The sequence below is a fragment of the Megascapheus bottae genome, chromosome 13, assembly GCF_031878675.1.
Source record: "Megascapheus bottae isolate mThoBot1 chromosome 13, mThoBot2.hap1, whole genome shotgun sequence".
Lineage (NCBI taxonomy): Eukaryota > Metazoa > Chordata > Mammalia > Rodentia > Geomyidae > Megascapheus > Megascapheus bottae.
In genome coordinates, this window is record NC_143521.1 from 37,780,909 (window position 1) to 37,802,998 (window position 22,090).

The 22,090-nt window shown below is 41.8% G+C and overlaps 1 protein-coding gene across 7 annotated transcripts in view; it reads left to right on the forward strand.

The window, feature by feature from the left end:
• Window positions 1-22,090, forward strand: part of Rbm47 (RNA binding motif protein 47) — a 125,098-nt gene that overhangs the window by 85,478 nt on the left and 17,530 nt on the right. For all 7 annotated transcript variants that reach the window (XM_090343685.1, XM_090343684.1, XM_090343689.1 and 4 more), the window contains one exon: window positions 12,210-12,334. The gene's annotated coding sequence lies outside the window, so the exon portion shown is untranslated. The remainder of the gene's footprint in view (window positions 1-12,209; window positions 12,335-22,090) is intronic.

A 22,090-nucleotide genomic window follows, 5' to 3' on the forward strand; every position in this document is an offset into this window, starting at 1 on the left:
ATGTGCCATTAGTAAATATTGCCATGAATTTTGCAGATAAATATGATTTTATATGACCAGAGGCACATAAGCATTGTGCCTTCGAGTTCCTCCCCTAAAAGGGTATTCTCTTTAGCTGCCCTTTGTGTGAATTCCTACAGTCCTGTACCATTTATCATGTCCCAGGGTATTTTAGATTTAGCTAATGCATATGAGAAAAATGCAGCATTTGTTTCTCTGAGCTTGGCTTATTTCACTTAACATGATTTGTCCTAGGGATAGGAATTTTCATGAACAACAACAAAATTCCTATGTGAGCCTACACAATTGTGATAAATTCCAATCTCACCTCTGTCTACATGATTTATGGCTCTAGGTTGCAAGTCAAAAATATTCTACCAGCACTTTGGAGTTTTTGTCATTAATAGTTGTGGAGTGATTAAGTTGGTGAGTTTCTGTGGTACTGAGCAGGGGAAGGAAATTCTCTGAGTGTGCTTTATAAGGAATTATCAACTTGTTGCAAATAGCAGCCAAAACAAAGTTGACCACCGGACTTTCACTTTTGTGTGTGCATGTGTGTACGTGTGTGTGTACGTGTGTGTGTGTGTGTGTGTGTGTGTGTGTGTGTATGTTTTGGAGATTGAACCCAGAGCCATAGCTCCACTTTTCAGTTTTTGAGCGGTTAATTGGACTTTTGAGTGGTTAAAAGGGACTTTTCTGCCGGGCAGGCTTCAAATCACGATCCTCAGATCGCAGCCTCCAGAATAGCTAAGAAAGATCACAGCACCTGGCTTTGGATTTCATTTTTCATAGGACTAAGTACACTACAACCGGTTTCTGCTTAGCCATTTTGCAAGTCTGATTGCAAGTATCAAAACAATCACCAATTATGTAACAAAGAAGGACCGTACAGTGCAGGCGGTACAGCACCAGCCTAGCAAATCTGAGGACTGAGTTCAATTTCCAGCACTACCAGAAAGGAAAAAAGGAGAGAAAAGAAAGGAAGCAATGCTAGATTAGCAGTCAGGTTATGCAGAGGGAGGTGGATTCCAAGATATGGAACCTTTGTTTTCTAGATAATTCTTGGGGAGAGCTACAAAAGAAAACCAGGATTTGTTTAGATAGTCTTGGAGATGGTGATTGTGTGAAGGGTTGTGTCTATTAATGTTTTATGTTGCTCTTTATCCACCATAACAATGTAGGTAGGTACAGAGCAGCTAAAGTTTTAGGATTGGTTTTGCAGGTTTTTGGGGGGTTTTTTTTGGCATAATTTCTGTTCCTTTGGGGGAGAGCGGTTAGAGGGCTTTTGAACTCTGGACTTCACGCTTGATAGACAAGTGCCATGCCAGTTGGGTCTTGCCTCCAGCCCTTTTCGCTATAGTTACTTTCCAGATGGGGACTCACATTTTTGTTAGTGCCAGACTTGGACTGTGCTCCTCCTATCTTGCCATTTCCAGCTTGTTCCTTGCGGGACAATCTTGCTAACTTTTATTTTTCCCAGGCTGGTTTCAAACTGTGACATTCCTATCTCTGTATCTCTGTCTTCTAAGTACCAAGATTACAGGCGTGAGCTACTAAGGACCTGCCTAATCTCACACATTTATAATGTCTTGAGAATATTTCTTTCATTGTCTCAAAAATTAAAAGCCTTTTTGAGAAAGGGAGGTAAAAATAGGCTGAACAGGCAATTAAGTTTAATAATAGAATCTAAAAAGAAGTATTTTGTCACAATATTTTGGACTTAATATATTTAATAGTTTACTGGTTTGTCAAGATCCAGATGTAATTCACTTTTCTGGTCAATGATATACACACATGTGTATATATGCACAGACACATTATACATCATATTTCTTAGTAGTTTTTAAAAATAGGAACGTTTTTCAGGAAAGTTACCGTTTTGAACAAATATATAGACAAACAAGTATTTTGAAACTAGAGGTTGTGGTTGCCTGTGTCTAATTTAATATAATTGCAAATAAGAATACAGGCTAATTGTATCTCTTCCAGAAGGTTCCTAAAAACTGTTCTCCAACACATCAGGGGCTCCCCTTCACCCGGACTGTGTACTAGATAGCAATGGACGTTATTTCTCCCCGTGTTCTATTGGCTCTGATTATTTGACATTAACTTATTTATCTCTTTCCAAAGGTGATTAGTAGCATGTAATGGAGACACATCTTAGTCCATTTCCCCTAGGATTTTCTTGGGGGGGCATTGTACTGGGAGGAAGTACTCGGATTTGAACTCACATTTACTTGTTGGCTCTTCTGGCATTCTATTGCTTGAGTCACACTTCAGCCAGCCTTTAGACTGGCTAATGTCAGATTATGAAATTAATCTTTCATTCTAGCTACAGGCATGGTCAATATTTAATTCTTTTTGTCTTGGTGCCTGTTAATACTATTATGGGATATCTGGGAAATTAACTGAGGGGAAAAAGCCTGTGGAAGGTGTGCAGATGGTAGATCTTGCTGTACCTCATCGCTATTCCAATGCTGGGTAGTTAATTTCGTGGACAGTTATTGATAGCCTGTTAAATGATTTCATTGCCAGTGTTGGATACCTTTTCATGTGTAAACATATGTACACCAAGAATTTCTTCCTATACTGTAGTCTTGCATTGTCAGTGATTTCAGCAAGACTTGTTGTTGTTGTTGTTGTTGTTATTGTTGTTTGCCAGTCCTGGTGCTTGAACTCAGGGCTTGAGCACTGTCCCTGAGCTTCTTTTGCTCAAGGTGAGCACTCTACCACTTGAGCACCACTTCCCACTTTCTCTGTTTCTGTGGTACTGAGGAATCAAACCCAGGGCTTCATGCATGGTAGGCAAGCACTCTGCCACTAAGCCACATTCCCAGCCCAGAAGTTTTTATTTTTGTTTTTAACTAGCATACATTAGTTATACAAGGAGGATTCCAGGGTAACATTCCACACATGCATACAAGGCACCCCAATCAATCACACCCTTCCATCATACTCTCCTGCACACTCTCCCCTCCCCCCAAAATCATTTCAGCAAGTTTCTTTGTTTAAGTCTCTCTTGTTTCTCAACAAACTTAGAAGCCCCAAGTTACTCTGATTTTTTTTTCTTTTTTTGCCAGTTCTGGGCTTGAGCTCAGGGCCTGAGCACTGTCCTTGGACTTTCTCAAGGCTAGAGCTCTACCACTTGAGCCTCAGCACCATTTCTGGCTTTTTTTCTATGTATGTGGTACCAAGGAATAGAACCCAGGTCTTCGTGCATGCTAGGCAAGCACTCTACCACTAAGCCAAACTCGCAGCCTACTCTGTGATTTTTAATGCTGAAAACAGCTATAAATGCATAGTTTTTTCCTTTTTCTTAATTTTATTTTTTTTATTGTCGGGTAATATACAGAGGGGTTACAGTTACATTCACCAGGTAGTAGGTACATTACTTCTCACACATTGATACCCCTTCTCATGTTTTTGTCCCCATTTCCCTCCCCCCAAGAATTTTTTTTCTTATATACTATACTCAAGCACTCTAACATAGAAACAGATTTTTAGGTCCCATTTGAGGTTAAGAGGAATTCAGATTTGTTTAAAATTGGCAGGATTTTTTCCTCTACACTTGATCTTAGCCAAAAGGCCAAGAAGCCACAAAAAAGTGGATTGTTTTAAAAAAACAAAACAAAATAAAATACAATAAAAACAGCATTGTTTTAGTAACTAAGTTGTGTGTGTGTGTGTGTGTGTGTGTGTGTGTGTGTGTGTGTGTGTGGCTTTCCTTCAATTAGAATCAAGTAGTCAACTCGCATGTAATATTTAACATAATTATAATCTTAGGCTTGCTTTGGATTTTGACCTTTTATTAAATCACCAATATTTTATAGTCATTATTGATAGCTTTAGATTATTTTATCTAAGCACAATAAAAGTGTCTTTTATAAAATACAGCTAGCGGGGCTGGGAGTTTGGCCTAGTGGTAGAGTGCTTACCTAGCATGCACGAAGACCCGGGTTTGATTCCTCGGTACCCCACATACATAGCAAAAAGCTGGAAGTGGTGCTGAGGCTCAAGTGGTAGAGCCCTAGCCTTGAGAAAGTCCAAGGACAGTGCTCAAGCCCTGAGCTCAAGCCCATGACTGGCAAAAAAAAAAAAAAAAAAATACAGCTAGCTGAATGGATTGAAAGCTTGCTTATGCTTCTGGCCTTTTCACTTCCAATCCCAGTTTATATATTTGAATAAGATAAACAATAGCACAATAATTACTAAGGGGAATCCTGGGGTCACAGCTTTGATTTTGGAGGCCTGTGCTAAGATTAAACCCCAGGCCCTGAGAAAAATAAGCATTCACTCTACCACTAAGGTACATTCTCTAGTCTGAAAATTATTTTAGAAGAGCTGTAGGTATTTGTTTCCTTATAAGTTGCTGAGGCTTTTATTGTTATTGATAGGTTGTATTGGGACTTAAACTCAAGACCTTCAGCTTGCTAGATGGATGCTGTACCACTTGAGTCACCCCTGGCTCTGTGGAGCTATTTTCATCTTATGCAGAAGGCACTAGATACCACTTGACTTTCACGATCTTTCTCAGAATCTTCTTTCTGCCTTGTTTTATGACAAACTCCATCTTCAGAGAGATTTACAATGAAGTTCTACCTCTTATCTGCTTACAGGTGTATTTTTACTTAGCTTAAGTGCACCAGACTTTTCTGGTCCATTGTTATGTACAGACTTTTTTTTATTGCCATAAAGCATGTTTTGCCAGTGTCTATTTCCAGTTCCAAATTGATAATAACTAAAATAAATTAAAGTTTAGTTTGTTTGTAATTTTTACCCCCGCCCCTCTGTCTCACGTGTGTGTTCACCAATGCTGGGCTTGGGCTCAGGGCCTGAGCACTGTCCTTGGGCTTTTTACTCAAGTCTAGAGCTCTACCACTTGAGCCACAGCACCACTTCTGGCTTTCTATGCATGTGGTACTGAGGAATCGAACCTAGGTCTTCATGCATGCTAGCAAGCACTCGATCACTAAGCCAAACTCCCAGCCCCTATGTATCTTTTTCTATCAGATTCATGAACATCCTATGTTGATAATAATGGAAAAAAAAAGATGAAGGGGCTCAATTCAAGTTACCTACTCCAGATACAGTGAACAAGAGGTAAAGGAAAGCAAGCCCGGAAGTGTTTTTTTTTTTGTTTTATTTTTTCTGCTACCATTTAAACCACAGCTTTACTTTGGCTTTTCTGGTGGTTAATTGGAGATAAGAAACTCATAGATTTCTGCCTGGGCTGGCTTTGAACCCCAATCCTCAGATCTTAGCCTCCTGAGAAGCTAAGGTTACAGACATATATATTATTGTTTTTCTTTTGGTCATTATTGTAGTTTGAATAAAATATTTGAGTTAAATTTCCTTCCCTTGAAATGTTAGAGCTTTTGTCTTCTTGGCTCTTCAATTCCGTCTGTCACTGTGAATTTTCATATTGTGTTGAGCCATTCCCCTCTTTCTGAACCATCTACTGGAGCTAATTCTAGGTGTTCTTAGCAAATGATTCCCAAGGCATGTAAATTGCCCAAGCCCATTGACCAATGAGGAGAAAGGTGCCATATATGACAGGGTTGCGCTGATCCCAGATCCGGGCTCAGGAGCAAAGGTTGCCTAAGCTAGGCTGTTGTTCCTTTAAGCCTGTGGCGTCCAGGTCTCAAGACTGGAAAGGTAGGGGAAGCCTTACTTATTTCATTTGAAGAGTGGAGGAGGTGATTGTGTTTGGTTAAAGCAATTTGGATCAGGTCAAACAAATAGTGATCTCTTTTGTTTTGTAAATTGGACAGGGGCAGTGAGGGGGAGAGAACTTATAAATTCTGCCATGAGGAACAGACTTTTCAAGTAATCACTTCCATCTTTCAGCTTTGTTTTATACCCTGAAAACCTAGATTTATCACAAGGATCTTTTTGTTGTTGTTGTAAATTTAAAGTTAGCTATTTAAATTCTGAACTTAAAAACAAAAATGATCAGTAATATCCTTATTTGTTTTCCAAAGTCATTTCCTAGCCAGACTTTAAAGAAAATGTGATGATTAGAAATGAAAAATTAACATTACTATCATTAGTATATAAAAGTAAATGATATTAACACAGCTTGGAGAAGGTTCCAATCCAAGGAAACTCATCTAAATCATTCTTTCAAAGCTAATAGTTAATTATATTTGGGAAAATAAAATTATTTAACTGTTGTGTTCTTTAAAGACTAGAAAAGTTAGTTTTCATTCAATATAATAGTTTAGCTGTATTTTATGTGTTTTGTTCTATTATTGACTGAAAGGATTCAAGGAGTAGAATGTTTCATAGAAATGAAAGTAGTTGGATAGCATTCTAAGTAAGAGCAAATCAGAAAAGAAAAATCTGCTTGCCCCAAAACTCTTTTTAGCATGAACTAATGCTAATACAATTTATGTAAGAGAATCATAGAATTATTATGCTTATTTATTAGCTCACAGAATTGGCCTGTGCTTATTATTATTCTTACTAATGAACTATATTATTAGTATTGGAAGATAAATTTAGGATTGAAGAAAAACATAGCTGATTATGTTTTTCAAAAGTGATTTAAAATATGCTTATATTTTAGAAGACATTAGAATACATTTATTGCATTTATAACAGATTAGAGAATACATTTTTCTAAATATACCAAATGAGATGGTAAACAAATTTCTATTTTGTTTTTAATTCAGTTTTGTCTAATTTGTAAAGAAGGATTTTAATGCACACAGTACTAATATATCTAATGATCAGTCTTTTTAATTACAGTATCTCATCTTCCTTTTTATTATTGTCGCACCAGTCATTGAAAAATATTTTCATCCTGAGATTTTTCTGCTTGGGATTCTTCAACCTCTGTTCCTGAAATTGGGGTCACTGGTGTCTGTCCCTTCCTTCCATTCACACTGGGGAGACTCTGGCTCTGGGATGGATGCAGTTAGTGGTAGCTATTTGCCTGGCTTCGGAGATTTCTAGCTAACCATCTTTTCCTGAACAACTAGAGGCTATTTCTCAATTCCAAGCTGCAGTTCAAAGGTCTCCACTAACCTCACAGATCAGAGGTCAGGCACGAATTGCTGCAATTTGTAGTTTAATTCTGCCTACCCGACAGAATTTCACAGCTCTGATGACTGCTCCCTTCCCCTTGTGCACACGGCTGGGCTGGACAGGGAATGGAATCATTTGTCCAAACCACCTTTCGGCACCAGGGTTTAATCAGTAACCAGCCTGGTGTCTTAGGTTTCACTGGTACAAGGTGCATATTATAAAAAGGGTCAAATGGCAGTACATGAGGGAGGGGGTTGGAAAGGGAAATCTCCTAACTACCACCTGTGAAGCACACAAAAAGATTCAGTGCTGGGACCCGGAGTTTGGCCTAGTGGTAGAGTGCTTGCCCAGCATGCACGAAGACCCGGGTTCAATCCCTCGGTACCACATATATAGAAAAAAGCCAGAAGTGGTGCTGAGGCTCAAGTGGTAGAGCTCTAGCCTTGAGAAAGTCCAAGGACAGTGCTCAGGCCTTGAGCTCAAGCCCAGGACTGGCCAAAAAAAAAAAAAGATTCAGTGCTGTGTGACTATTTTAAAAATAGTGTTTGCATGGTGTGAATTTTTGGATGGGTGTTTTTGGTTTGTTTAGCTATTGAAAAACACAATTTTGTTAAATTTTAACAAGAAAGCACTGTCTTATGGATCAAGCAGTGGGAAGTAAAATTATTTATTTCATGAAATTTCAAAAATTTAGACTCTTAGCTCCAACTAACCATCAAAAAGCTGTGGCTCAAGTGGTAGAGCACCACTTGAACATGAAAACTAAGGGACAGTACCTAGACCCTGAGTTCAAACCCCAGTACTGGCATACACTCAAAAAATAATAACAAATAACCTAAGGAACAAGTTAGAATACTGGGGTGTTTTTTTTTCTCCTTTTATTGGTTTTCATTTGATGCTGTACCCTTGAGCCACCCATCCCAACCCCCAAATCAGGCATTTCTGAGCTTGTGATACTTATGAATGTCTGACATATTGTGCTGTTCACCCTCAAACTTAAACTCCTGTCTTCAGTTTTATTCTAGTTTGAGAATATCCTGATTATTTAAAATTGTGTCCTTGGGGTTCTTGGAAACAATTGTTAGATAGTGGATCTTGACGATTCCTGATTTGCTAGATAGTTCTGCTTCCTCATAGAGTCAGCAAATGTATCTAGAAGGTCATGTGTGTGACGAGTTCGCTTTCTCCTGCTGTAACAGACACACCTGAGCCAATCCACTTAGCAAGAGGAGCAGATTAGTTAGGCTCACTGCTTTGAGCCTGTGGTGAGGGAGCACTGCATGGTAGGGGCAGAGCCACTCTGTCCTTCTCAGGGCAGGCCTTTGATGACTTAAGACCTCTTCCGAGGCTCCACCTCTTATAGATTCCACCCTCGAGGGGGGCTACAGCTGGGGACCAGGCCTTGTGGGGACATTTCAGATCTGAACTGTAGCAGTCTCTGTCTTTGTCTCTCTGTCTCTCTCTCTCTCTGTCTCTCTCAGTTAAGGTGAGTGTTCTCCTACTTGAGACACAACACCACTTCTGGCCTTTTTTGTTTATATGGTACTGAGGAATCGAACCTAGGGCTTCAAGCATGCTAGGCAAGGACTCTACCACTAGGCCCCTTGTTATTTTCTCATAGCCACACATTTGAATTTTCCACTTTCCCCGTGTGGTACTCAGCAGTGATTGGATTCGGAGCCGTCCTCACATTCAGTACAGAATTTAGCAGTTGAGCAACCTTGCTGTGCCTCAGTTCCACGAGCTCCAGACTGAGTAGACCCCCGGGATTTGCTTCATGGGGTATAGTTAGTATAGCTGATGAAGTCAGTTCTTTGTACTGTTCCAGGTATACAGCAAGCACTCAAGGACTGTTTACTCTTCCATTATTAATGCTACTGATGGTCTTAGCTTAGCCCAGTCCATGTGCCACCTCAACTTGGCTACGCTTGGACCTTGCTCAGTTTATTTCAGGCCGGACTCAGAAACTATACAGTGGGATAGGGTAAGATGAAAATACTTCAGGCTTCATTTCTTCGGAAAAGAGAGGGAAGCAGACTTTAAAATCCCTTCTTCAGTCTCCATTCCTTTCAATCCTCTTTCTTAGCTGAATTTCTGTTACATGACAGAGGCTATTCAAGGAAATAAATCTAAGCAGTCTGGCTTTTCTTTGAAAATTGTTTTCATGCAGACTAGCAGTTGGAGCTTTTTTTTAAAAAAAAAAAATTCATAAATGATACCTTACAAGTGAGCTCAATTCTCGCCCTGCTATACATTATAAATGCCAGAAATGATTTTTCATTGTTTCTTTGTTCCTATGACATGTAATAGAGCTTTTGAATGAAAATATGATTTAAACTCCCAATGACAACATAAAAAGTCAGTGCCAGGCCAGGCACGGTGGCTCACGCCTGTAATCCTAGCTACACAGGAGGCTGAGATCTGAGGATTGAGGTTCAAAGACAGCCCCAACACTAAAGCCCATGAGACTCTTATCTCCAATTAACCACCAGAAAACCAGAAGTGGCACTGTGGCTCAAGGGATAGAGTGGTAACCTTGAGCTGAAGAGCTTAGGGACAATGCCCAGGACCAGAGTTCAAGTCCCGCAACTGACAAAAGTCAGTGGTGGGCCTTCAACACTTCTCCTTAGTTACACAATGCACCTACTGCATGGGCTAGGATCAGGCTTAAGATATTCAGGTTAGAGTTGTGCAACAGAGCTGTGTGAAGCTGCCAGCTTTCTGCCACATGTGTCCCTCAATAATGGTGGTTTTGTGTGGCTTAACCCCTCTGTAAGGATGAGCGCTGGGTGGAATTATATGGTATTTTAGGAACATAATTTGGGGGGCTTCAGGCATGGTCCCCTATGTGAAGTTTCAGGCTGAGCCGGGCACAGGTGGCTCATGTTTGTAATTCTAGCTAAGAGGCTGAGATATAATGATCCTGATTCAAGGCCAACCCTAGTTTAAAAAAAAAAAAGCCCTTGAGATTATTTCCAGTCAACCACCAAAAAGCCAAGTGCGTAGGTGCATAGCTGTGGCTCAAGTAGTAGCACTAGCCCTGAATTCAACCCCCAAGGAGAAGGGAAAGAAAAGAAAAGGGTGGGGGGGAGAATGCTGACTATTCTAAGACAGTAGGAAGGGAGTGGAGAGAATTGGGGAAGATGGCGATCTGACCAAATTGGCCTCCAGTGAGAACCGGATTGACTGGTGATCAGGAATGACGGGGAAAGCCAGGCAGGGAGGAGGCCACCTCTGGCCAGCCAGGAACTGTGGCTGGCAGCTCACAAGATGCTTCTAAGTGCGGTATTCTTCATTCTTGCTGCAAAAATAGACTGTTAGCTGGGCACTGGTGGCTCATGCCTGTAATCCTAGCTACTCAGGAGGCTGAGATCTGAGGATTGCGGTCCTTGAGACTCATCTCCAATAAGCCACCAGAAAACTGGAAGTGGCACTGTGGTTCACGGGATAGGGCAGTAGCCTCAATCTGAAGAGCTCTGGGACAGTGCCCAGGCCCAGAGTTCAAGTCCACTTCCCTCCAAAAAATTCAGACCATTCTGCTTGTTGTAGCTTTTCCTTCTGGGATCTTCAAAAGTCTTCCCATTGGAATCTCAGAAAGACTCCATGATGTCGTGAGCAGTATGCAGTTTCACAGGACAGGGAGTAGATGCAGGGCTTATCCAAAGCAGTAAGACCAGTTCATCTCTGGAAACCATGTTTCTCCAGGAATTAACTGCCTTACAAGTGTGTGTGTGTGTGTGTGTGTGTGTGTTGGTTGTGGGGTTTGAACTCTGGGCCTGGGCCCTATCCCTAAGTTCCTCAGCCAAGGCTAACCCTCTACCACCTTGAGCAGAAGCACCACTTCCAGTTTTCTGATGATTAATTAGAGATAAGAGACTCCCAGAGTTTCCTGCCTGGTCTGGCTTTAGACCAGGATCTTCAGATCTCAGCCTCCCGAGTAGTGGGTCACAGATATGACCCACCAGTATCCGGCCCATTCTGTAACTACTGGAAAACAACTCCTTTCTTTGAGAAGGAAGGATAAAACTGGCAGTTTAGACAAGTGAACTGATTTCCCAAGCACATGAAATAAGGCATGGCTGAGTTAGAATTAAAACTCTCGTCTTCCAGTGGACAAGGTCGTGCTGCTTTCACAACGTTAAATCCTCTTCATTTGAGTATCTTTCATAGCCATGATTTTTCAATTATTCTAGAATCTCAAGTTTTTGTTTTTGTTTTCCTGAGTAGCTAAGATTGTAGATGTAAGCCTCTGATGGCTTATTTAAGTAGTATTCTTTATAGGAGTCTTCCTGCAATAAAACATTCTCAAAAGTGTCTTGACCATGCATTTATATTTAAAAAAAAACTTTTATTTTGGGGTGATGTATAGGGAGGTTACAGTTACATTCATCAGATAGTAGGCACATTACTTTTTGTGGGGGGGGGGGTCATGGGGCTTGAGCTCAGCCTGGGCACTGTTCCTAAGCTCTTCAGCTCAAGGATACCACCATACCCCTGGGCCTGGGCACTGTCCCTGAGCTCTTCAGCTCAAGGCTACCGCCCGACCGCTTGAGCCAAGTCCCACTTCCCATTTTCTAGAGGTTAATTGGAGATAAGAGTCTCAGGTCCTTTTGTACCCAGGTTGGCTTTGAACCTTGATCTTCAGATTTCAGCCTCCTGAGTAGCTAGGTTTACAGGCGTGAGCCACCGCACCCAGTTTACATTACTTCTTGAACATTGTTTCCCCTTCCCATGTTTTTCTCCCACTTCCCTCACCCCCCCCCCAATTTTTTTTTCAAATCATTATAAAGGTGATGTACCAAAGGGTTTACAGTTGACGAGTTGTTTGTTTGTTTTGCCATTAGTAGGGTTTGAACTCTGGGCCTGAGCACTGTCCCTGAGCTCTTCAGCTCAAGGCTAGCACTCTATCGCTTGAGCCACAGTGCCACTTCTGGTTTTCTTGTGGTTAATTGGAGGTAAGAGTTTCATGGACTTTGGTGCCTGGGTTGGCTTTGCACCACAGTCCTCACATCTCAGCCTCCTCAGGGCTAGGATTACCAGCATGAGCCACCAGTGCCTGGCTGATGGTTTATTTTCTAAAGAGTGTCTCCCCAATTTCTAATGCATATGTGAAATGTGTATTGAAAGGAGAAACATTTTGTAGCATTTCCTTATTTTCTTTTTCTTTTTTAATCCTTTAGTATTTACTGCAAAGAACACTCAAAAACTTGAGTGGAGAAGTCCCAAGCAAGCTGCCTGAAAAAATCCCTTCCTAACCTGTTTCACCTCTTGCAAGGAACCAGATCAGTTGAATTGTTAGTTTTGGGTAAGTATGCCTCCTGAAAGTTTTTTCTTTTCTACGTACTAAGTAAGAAAATAATGGGTACTCCCCAACAACCAGGATACTTTCTACTTAGACACTGTGTAGCTGGCATGGGCTTAGGTGGCAACTTGAGTTGTGTATTCTACACCATGATGACCCACCTCAAGACCACAATATACATTTTTTTTTTACACCTAACACCTTTGTGGCTTAAGAGGAAACAACTGCTCCTATACACCTTTGTGAACACCCCAGGAAGGAAAAGACAGGAAGAACTTGTGTTGCTTACATTCCTCTAAAGAGAAGTCACCAGTATTTCACCCCAATTGGCTTCAGTGCAGGGCACACACTGAGGTGAGCTGGCTTGGGACTAAGTGTGATATGTGGGACTTTGAGCCAATCCTCATTCCCAGTCTATATCAGTCTCCTTCCTAGAAGATAGCTGGAACAGTCAGATGGACACTCCAGTTCATGACACCCCAATGAGGGACGGCATAATAGGAAACCACATGGACATCCATGTACTTCTCTGTAGACAGGAGACACTGCTGCTGTACATGCCACCACACAAGAGAGGAGCTCAAGGAAGGGCCCAGAGGACAATTCATGCTGTAGGTTGAGCAACTCCCTCCCCAGACACTACCCCAGTTCCCACCCAGCTCCAGAAAATGGAGGCCACAGAGCCTCCTTGTGCAGATGGGAGGGGCTGCTTTGTCCCCATCCTGCCTGATGCCCCCCCATCACAAAATCAAATTGCCTTTTTTTCTTTCATTTCCTTTCTGGTGGGCTTTGGATTTAGTCCATAGAAATCTTCAGGAACTCAGAGAATTAACTTTCTGGTCCCGGGGCTTGAACTCTGGGCCTGGGCACTGTCCCTGAGGTCTTCAGCTCAAGACTAGTGCTCTACCACTTTGACCCACAGCACCACTTTCTCTGGTGAAACCTTTCCCTCTTCCTTTTCCCTCTTCTCCTTCCTCTCCTTCTCCTCCTTCCCTACTTTTCCTCTTCTCCTATTCCCCCATCTCCTGGGGCTTGAAATCAGAGCTCCTCACTCTTATTAATCTTGTTTTGCACGTCTGGTGCTCCACCATTTGAGCAATACTTCCACTTCTCACCTTTTACTGCTTAATCGGGGCTGAGTCTCTTGGGTTTTCTCTTTTTCCGTCCCCTCTGTCTCTACGACTCCCCTTCATTTTGGGCCAGCAGTTTGCTCTCCCCGCAACAAACTCTTTTTGACTGGGGGAAAAAAAATTCTCTTGGAAGACAATCCTTCAAACTATAATCCTCACATCTCAGATGTTAGTAGCCAGGATTACAGGCAAGCACTTTACCACTAGGCCATGCTCCTGCCCCCCCCCCACCTCTCTCTCTCTGGACAATGTTACACCTTCCCTCACTCTCTCCCAGTTTTTCATGGCATGCCCACCCACAAGTTCTATAGTCTACTTTTAACAGTGTCTAGTGAATACCACTGCTGCAAACCCTTTAATTTTTTTCCAATAAAAGAAGAAAAAATGGGGCCAGGAGTTTGACTTAGTGGTAGAGTGCCTGCCTAGCATTCACAAAGACCTGGGTTCCATTCCTTGGTGCATAGAAAAAAGCAGAAAGTGGTATTGTGCCTCAAGTGGTAGGGCTCTAACCCTGAGAAAGCCCAAGGACAGCACTCAGGCCCTGAGTTCAAGCCCCAGGACTAGTTTTAAAAAAAAAAAAAAAAAAAAGAAAGAAGAAAAAATGTAGAAAATGTTAGCAAATCTTGTGGGGGGGAGGGTAAAGGGTACCAAGACATGTGAAAGGGTATGTGAATTAATGCACCTTCTATATGGCAAATGTCATGTAACCCTTTTATTAATTACAATTAAAAAAAAAGAAAAAAAGAAAAAGTTAGCAAATCTTGAAGAATATAAAACTACCCATACTTTTGTAATCCATTGCTTGCTACAGTTAACGTGATGGCATATTTATTCCTATGTTGGGATACTAACGATGGAGCTCATGGCCTCTTACACACTAAGCACATTAGAGCCACGTCCCCACTCCACTCCTATTTTGTCGATTGGTTTGTTTAACTTTTATACATATGTTTAAATATTACTTAGCAAAAGTTAATATAGTAGAGGATTAACTTTCTAGAACTGTAACCATTGGGCTAATGGGAATGAACTGTTTAATGATGTTTGATCTTGGAGCAATGCAGGCACTTTTTGACAGTTTTTATTTTTCACACTTATCAAAAGGTCTCACTTGCTAACACATTGACTGTATTGTCTTTTCCCTTTAAGTTGCAAACATAAAGAAAAAAAAGCTACATAAAGGGCTGGGAGTTTGGCCTAGTGGTAGAGTGCTTGCCTAGCATGCACAAAGACCCAGGTTTGATTCCTCAGTACCACATATGTAGAGGGGGGGAAAAAAAAAGCTGAAAATGGTGCTGTGGCTCAAGTGGTAGAGTGTTAACCTTTAGAAAGCTCAAGGACAGTGCTTAGGCCCTGAATTCAAGCCCTAGGACTGGGGGTTGGGAGTAGAAAAAGCTACATAAAGCAGAAGAAAATAGAAACTTTTCCTGATCTCATTTCCATTTCCCTTGAAAATATATATTCCTTCCTGTTTGCATTCCAGATATTAACCTGCTCAGTTTCCCCAATTTGCGTTGGAGGCGGTAAAGCCATGCCTGGAATAGAGTGGGTTATTTGATTTGTTTTCAGGTGTTCAGTTCAGTGGTATTATGTGCATTCACACTGCTGTACAGCCATCACCTCACTTATCTCCAAAATGGTTCGCTTTCCCAAATTGAGACTCTGTACCCATAAATTAATTACTTCCTCTTCCCCTCTCCCTTCTCAGGCCCCTGGCAACCACCATTTTGATTCATGTCTCTGAATTTTACTCTTCGGATAATACATTTGTCCTTTTGTAAATAGCTTACTTCACTTAGCAAAATGTCTCCTAAAATGTTCACTGCTTTTTAAGGCTGATTAATCCAGTGTATGCATATGCCACAGTTTATGAATCCATTTTTCCACTTGTGGTCATTTGAGTTTCCATTTGGGTACTATTAATCTTGCTTTATATTATTTTGGTTTTTAAATTTTATGATTATTACTATTGCCAGCCCTGGGGCTTGAACTCGGGGCCTGGGCACTGTCCTTTGTCTTCTCAAGGCTAGCGCCCTACCACTTGAGCCACAGCTTTTTCTGGGTATGTGGTACCAAGAAATTGAACCCAGGGCTTTGTGCATGATAGACAAGCACTCTACCAGTAGGCCATACTCCCAGCCCAATTTTGGGTTTTTATCCAGTAATGGAATGAGTGCACTATGTGTCTGTGTTGGTTGTTTACTTGTTTGTTTTGGAAAAGTCGTTAAAACACCATTATTCCTCTTTTTTTTTTTCAGCTCAATGTGTCAGTTTATAAGTACAATGCATCTTTTTTTTTTCCTTTTTTTCTTTTTCTTTTTTCCTTTTTTTTTTGCCAGTCCCAGGCTTTAAGTCAGGACCTGAGTCCTGTCTTAGGGCTTTCTCAAGGCTAGAGCTCTACCACTTGAGCCATAGCACCACTTCCAGCTTTTTAGGAATCGAACACGGGTCTTCGTCCATGCTAGGCCAGGACTCTACCACTAGGCCAAACTCTGGCCCATGTACAATGCATCTTGATCAATAATACACATACTACACAAAGTCAAGGCTGATTCTATAGTACGCACCTCCATTTCCAAACCATATTTTCAGGCAGTGGCTGCACCATATTCTATTCCCTCCATTCTTGCAATGCCTATCTCTGTGTTTATGTTCATTTGTTCTTTGGAGAGCTAGGGTCAGACATGTCTATCTTTGTAGCTATGATTAGTATCTCCCTAATGATTCGTGATGTTAAACATCTTTTTGTGCACTACCTGTGTATCTTTTTATTTTTCAATTAGATGGTTTGCTGTGTTGATTATTGAATTGCAGAAAATCCCTATATATTCTAGATATTTGTCTTTCATCAGAATTCTTTTTCTTTGGTAATATCCTTTCTTAAATTTAACTCAGATTTTCTGTCATGCATGCTATGTTCTAGCATAGCACATTGTGTGTGTGTGTGTGTGTGTGTATACGCGTGTGTGTGTGTGTGTGTTTTGTGTCAGTCCGCTCTTGCTTAGTGGCTCAAGGCTGGTGCTTTATCACTTGAGTCACACATCCTTTAGTTCCATGTTTTTGCTTTTGATGGAGTCCAGGTTATTTTTTTTTCCTGTGTTTTTTGTTTGTTTGTTTGTTTTGTCAGTCCCAGGGCTTGACTCTGGCTTCTGGGTGCTAGCTCTCAGCTTCTTTTGCTCAAGGCCAGCACTCTACCACTTGAACCACAGCTCTATGTCTGGCCTTTTCTGAATAGTTTGTTGGGGATTTAAAAAAAAAAAATCTCATGGATTTTTCTGCTATGGCTGGATTTGAACCACTGTTCTTAGCTCTCAGCCTCCTGAGTAGCTAGGATTATAGCCGCGAGAGCCATGGGTACCTGGCTGGCTGTTTTTGATGCCATCTAAGAAATCACCACCAAATCCAATGTCATGAAACTCTTTTCTGATACTTTTTTTCCTTCTTCCCTCCCTCCCGATCTCCCTCCCTCCCTCCTTCCCTCCTTCCCTCCTTCCCTCCTTCCTCACCTTCCTCCCTCCTTCCCCTCCCCCCATCCCTGTCTTTTTTTCTTTGCCAGTCCTGGGGCTTGAACTCAGGGCCTGGGCACTGTCCTACCACTAGGCTACATTCCTGGCCCCCAAGATTCTTTTTTAAAAAATGTATTTTTCAATCCCATCAAAGGCTTTGTCAGCCAGCTAAACAAATGACTTCCATGCTCCTACTTGACGTCATCTGCCTTGGGTTTTTTCTTGGATTGACTTAGATACTTAGGCAGACAAATGAGAGTGAGCTGAAAGCCATAGAAGAATGCTAGTCATTGCCAAGTAACAGCTGTAGTAGGGATCAGCCAGCATTTTGATATAAACATGCTTGATGAAACCCCCAACAAGAGAAGACCATAGAAGAGAAAGTATATGCACAGATGTGTGTGTGTGTGTGTGTGTGTGTGTGTGTGTGTGTGTGTGTGTGTGTGTGTGATGTAGACCAGTTGTGGGAATAAGGTCACCCAAAATGTGGTTAGGAACAGAGCCATAAATTAAAAACATCATTTGTACAGAACTAAAGTACTCTTCAGGCTGTTTCAGAAACACAAAACTAACTTCATATCCATTCTGTGAGCCTAACCCTATTTCCAAAGCAGTTGTTCTTTGTGGACAGAATCTAGATGTGCTTCCATGAAACATGAAGGTCTGTCTGGGGTTCCCCTGTGGAATCTGGAAAGGCAAAAAGAGAAACCAGGCCATCTGTCAGCTGCCCCACCAGGCCACACAGACCTGGCCCACAGAATTGGCCGCTTTCTGATGAATGGGGGATAACCAGAGGGCTGGCCACACAAGAGTCTCTGTATGAACTAGACTCTCAAGTAGACTTTCAACATGAAGACACTTGGCATTGGTTTTGTAGGCATCCAAGTTCCAAATAAGTAAGTGTTAAAACCTAGTAAGACTGTGTTTTCAGGACCTAGGAAGAGCCAATTATGACCTGACCCAGCTCTGGCCTGGTTCTCATGGAGACTTATTTACAAGCAATAAACCACGTTGACAGCCCTAAGTGCCTATTTTCTCTTTGCTCTAAAAGCACATTTGGAGAAAGAGGAAATAACTGAAGCAGTGACATTTCCCGACACAAGATGGAATAAGATAGGGTATACTTTAAAAATAATCATAATTTGCAAGACTAATACACATTTCCCTTGGAACCTTCCAGTTATGTCACCTTGTATTGACTCAAACATTATCCAGTATTTTTCTTTGAGACTAAGAATAAATGATTAGCTCAAATCAGGGATGTTTTTACTTGTATGTTAATTTTTCAATTGAAGTATTAACTCCAAGTACACACAGAGAAAGAACAGGATACATGAAAGGACAGGATACATGAACCACGAACAGCAATTAAACTCAATAGTTCTAGAAGCTTAACATACCCGGAAATCATGTGTTTCCATATCTCATTTTAAATGCCCTGGCTTCCATATAGCTCTAGACATATCTTTTTGGTTATTCTCATCCTTAATTGAAGTGCCTGTTTTATGAATTCTGCTTTCTTAGATAGTTGGCATGCCAACTAACTTTAACTGTATAGTTCAGTTGGTAAAATCTGGTTCTTCTTAGCTTCCTTGTTTTTATTTTCTCCTCCTCCTAGTAAATTTTCTTTCCTCAGAAGTAAATAGTATTTGTGTACCCCAAATATCTGTCAATCCCACCTCAATTTTACTTATATAAATATTTAGCATTCAGATCATTTTTCTTTTAAATTTTTTTTATTGTATAGAGGGGTTACAGTTACATTCACCAGGTAGTGGGTGCATTATTACTTCTCACACATTGATGCCCCTCTCATGTTTTTGTCCCCATCTCCCTTCTCCTACCCCCTCCTAACCTTCAGATAATTTTTCATTGCCAAATTTTCTTTTTCTTAGCACTGAATCATAGTCTATCATGCTAGCAAGTGTTTGGTAGGTTTTATTTTCCCCTGAATTTATTTAAGTAAAGATTAAAACCAACAGCGAATCAGATACTTATTTCCTTGAATTCCATATTACTTTGAGGTAGTTAGTAAAGAAAATAATTGCATTTGGCAATTGGGAACATGAAGTGAGAATATAAGATGAGAGCCATAAAGATGTTTACAGGAAAACTAGAAATGGTGAATAAGGAGGAGAGATGTTGGGGGCACTTGTATGACTGTTATTATTGGACTAAAACCTGGGATTTGGAGCTTGGATAATAATGGCCTAGTGGTAGAGTGCTTGCCTAGCATGCACAAAGCCCTGGGTTCAATTCCTCAGTACCACATACACAGAAAAAGCCAGAAGTGGTGCTGTGGCTCAAGTGGTAGAGCTCTAGCCTTGAGAAAGCCCAAGGACAATGCCCAGACCCTGAGTTCAAGCCTCAGGACTGGCAAAAAACAAAAACAAAACTGGGATTTCTTGTTGGACACATGTAAGATCACACAGAATTTGTAAACTGCATTATGTAGCTAGCATCCTATTAATGTGTGATCTACTTCTAATCCAACACACACACACACACACACACACGCGCGCACACACACGCACACACGCACACACACACGCACACACACACACACACGCACACACACACACACACGCACTGCCTAGTGGAATGCTGCCTGCTGAGGAGCAGAGCCCAATCAGGGAGGGGGTCTCTAATCTAATGCCAGCCCCCACCCCTTCTTTTCCTGTTGTCTTCTAGGTTTCTCTCACAAAATACTCTTTTTCTCATAAATCCTATCACAGAATGGTTATCATATTTGAAAATATTTTTCACTTCATTAACATCCCATATTCACCTTAAACACTTATACAGAAGGTACCATGGCATATTCAGTGGTCAAGGAAGTGGTGCTTGACTACCGGCATTAAACAGGATGCCCCGGTGGTGGATTTTGTAACTGGAATGACTAATGCTAACCAAATAAACCCAAAGGTCACACCTAGAGCTCACGTTGGACTGGCAGGCTGCTTCAGAGCCTGTGTAGTTCAGGACAAGAGGTCTTGGGTGCTCCTTGTATCATGCTGTTCATATGACTCAAGATTGGCAGCGAACCGGGTGCAGTGGCTCACATCTGTAATCCTAGCTACTCAGGAAGCTGAGATCTGAGATCAAGGTTCAAAACCAGCCCGGCACAAAAAGACCTGAGACTCTTATCAGAAGAGTTCAGGGATAAGGAAGGCCCAGGGCCCAGGCCCAGGGGTAAAGCAGTAGCCTTGAGCTGAAGAGCTCAGGGACAGCACCCAGGCTGAGCCCCATGACCCACCAAAAAAAAAAGTTTGGCAGGAAAAGCAGTTACTCAGTATGAGTGATAGCTGGAGCTTATAATCAAGGGAGTTCTCTGTCCAAATCTCCCTTGACACAGCTTCAAGAAGCTTAACAAATGAAAACTACCCTCCACACACCAGATTAAGAACTATGAAAAAGCCATGGATCTGAATGTAGTACCTTTGGATTATCTGGGTGTGGCTTTGCTTTAAATATGAAATGACTTTATTACCAAATTGAACTAGGGATAGGCCCCTTTATTCAATTATAATGGTGAAGTCACCCTTATCTTTGGGTTTTGTGCTAAACTCCCATGCTCTTTGTATTTCACATTAACTCTAATACTCTCATGTTAATTCTAATAATATCTCCATTTTATAGACATTGCATCATTGGTCTGGGGGCATTGAGTGACTTTGTGCTTGTATTTTTTTTTTCCCTCAAGGGGCAGAGCCAGGATTAGAAGGCAGACACACCTTGGGTGTGCAGCCACTTTCCCTCTCATAAATCCATATACCTGTCCAGATTTTTGTACTGTATAATCCTCGTTTAAGAATTTGATTCCAGGGTGGGCAGTGTAGTCTACACCTGTAATCCAACTACTTGAGAAGCAGAAGAAACATCTCAAGTTCAAGGCCAACCTATGCAAATAGTACCAGGACTGTGGAAGGAAAAAGAAAAGGAGTGTCGGGTGGGGGAATAGAGAATGATAGCAGAGTGATTAGATTCAATCCTCAATACTGGAAGGGGTAGGAAGGACTGCTTAAAGGACTATAAGGAGGGGGAGGTAGGGTAGAGGAGTAAGGAGCAGAAGCAGGGTGAGGAAACCGGGAGTGTGAAGTGGTAGGGAAGGTGGGAGTAGCTGGGTTGCTGGAGTGAAGAGGGTGGGCCAGTGTGGGCTAGGAAGTGGGGTGGGGTGAGGAGGGTGAGGAGGTGTTGGGTGTGTGGAGGGGAGAGTTTTGGAGGGCAGAGGAAATGAGGAGAGAGGAGTAGAAGTTGTGGATGGAAGGGGGGAGGAGGGAGAACGAGGAAGGAGAGGCGTGACGGGATAGGTCTGTGGGATGGGGTAGGTGAAAAGGTGGAGCATAGTAAGGTGGGGAGAGTGGGGAGGGAGAGGAAGGGAGGCAGATGGGGAGGTGGTGTATGGGGTGTGAGGAGTTAAGAGGATGGGTCAGGTAGGGAGATGAAGAGGCCATGGTACAAAAGACTTAAGCCCAGCAACATTACCGTGGATTTAGTTTCTTTTATTTATATCGTTGAGTGTCCACTTTCACTAATATTTGCTTTGTTCTGTTAACTGGCTATAAAGCTAAATCCCCTGTGTGTGAGAAAGAAGCAAAGGAAGAATGAGGATTTTTTTGTGTCTTCCTGGGGCTTGAACTCAGGGTCAGAGGACTGTCTCTGAGCTTTTTTTTTTTTTTTTTTTTTTTTTTTTTTGCCAGTCCTGGGCTTGAGCTCAGGGCCTGAGCACTGTCCCTGGGCTTTCTCAAGAGTAGAGCTCTACCACTTGAGCCTCAGCATCACTCCTGGTTTTTTTTGTTTGTTTGTTTGTTCTATGTATGTGGTACTGAGGAATCGAACCCGGGTCTTCATGCATGCTAGGCAAGCACTCTACCACTAGGCCAAACTCCCGGCCCCTCTCTGAGCTTTTTCACTGAAGATAGCACTCTGCCATTTGAGCCATACCTTCACTTCTGGCTGTTTGGTACTTTATTAGGAATTGGAGGCTCACAGCGTTCTCTGTCTGGGCTGGCTTCCAACCTGACCCCCAGATCTCACCTCCTGAGTAGTTAAGATTACAAGCATGAGCCGCTCGTGCTCAGCAAGGGTTTTAGTCATTGTGATTAAATCCATTGGTGCCTGGA